The following is a 1,649-nucleotide window of genomic DNA, read 5'->3' as shown; positions in this document are numbered from 1 at the left end:
TATCCGGGAGTTGTACGATCTCATGGTCTAAGGAAAAGATACTTGACATTGGAAAAGCTCTAGCAAACGAAACTACACGATCTTTTATGCTATGCTTAGGATTGGGTCTTGTCCATCACATCATTCTCCTAATGATGTGATCCCATTATCAACGACATCCAATGTCCATAATCAGGAAACCATGACTATCTGTTGATCAACGAGCTAGTCAACTAGAGGCTTACTAGGGACACGTTGTGGTCTATGCATTCACACATGTATTACGATTTTCGGACAATACAATTATAGCATGAATAATAGACGATTATCATGAACAAAGAAATATAATAATAACCATTTATTATTGCCTCTAGGGCATATTTCCAACATATATACCCACGTACCCTAAAAACTCCGAAGAACATAATAGATCGGGAGTTCCGCCGCCGCAAGCCTCTGTAGCCACCAAAAGTCAATCGGGACCCTGTTCCGGCACCCTGCCGGAGGGGGGAACCCTCACCGGTGGCCATCTTCATCATCCCGGCGCTCGCCATGACGAGGAGGGAGTAGTTCACCCTCGGGGCTGAGGGTATGTACCAGTAGCTATGTGTTTGATCTCTCTCTCTCTCTCGTGTTCTTGATTTGGCACGATCTTGATGTATCGCGAGCTTTTCTATTATAGTTGGATCTTATGTTTCTTCTCCCCCTCTTCTCTCTTGTAATGGATTGAGTTTTCCCTTTGAAGTTATCTTATCGGATTGAGTCTTTAATGATTTGAGAACACTTGATGTATGTCTTGCCGTGCGTATCTGTGGTGACAATGGGATATCACGTGATTCACTTGATGTATGTTTTGGTGATCAACTTGCGGGTTCCGCCCATGAACTTATGCATAGGGGTTGGCACACGTTTTCGTCGTGATTCTCCGGTAGAAACTTTGGGGCACTTTTTGAGGTTCTATGTGTTGGTTGAATAGATGAATATGAGATTGTGTGACGCATATCGTATAATCATACCCACGGATACTTGAGGTGACATTGGAGTATCTAGGTGACATTAGGGTTTTGGTTGATTTGTGTCTTAAGGTGTTATTCTAGTACGAACTCTAGGGCTGTTTGTGACACTTATAGGAATAGCCCAACAGATTGATTGGAAAGAATAATTTTGAGGTGGTTTTGTACCCTACCATAATCTCTTCGTTTGTTCTCCACTATTAGTGACTCTTTGTTGCATGTTGAGGGATAGTTATATGATCCAATTATGTTATTATTGTTGAGAGAACTTGCACTAGTGAAAGTATGAACCCTAGGCCTTATTTCCTAGCATTGCACCGTTTACGCTCACTTTTATCATTAGTTACCTTGCTGTTTTTATATTTTCAGATTACAAAAACCTATATCTACCATCCATATTGCACTTGTATCACCATCTCTTCGCCGAACTAGTGCACCTATACAATTTACAAGAGACTCTTTGTTATTTGGTTGCAGGGTTGTTTGAGAGAGACCATCTTCATCCTACGCCTCCCACGGATTGATAAACCTTAGGTCATCCACTTGAGGGAAATTTGCTACTGTCCTACAAACCTCTGCACTTGGAGGCCCAACAACGTCTACAAGAAGAAGGTTGTGTAGTAGACATCAAGCTCTTTTCTGGCGTCGTTGCCGGGG

Source organism: Triticum aestivum, chromosome 5D (genome assembly GCF_018294505.1).
Source record: "Triticum aestivum cultivar Chinese Spring chromosome 5D, IWGSC CS RefSeq v2.1, whole genome shotgun sequence".
NCBI lineage: Eukaryota > Viridiplantae > Streptophyta > Magnoliopsida > Poales > Poaceae > Triticum > Triticum aestivum.
The sequence above is the reverse complement of the archived record's forward strand: the minus strand, read 5'-3'. Positions refer to the sequence as shown.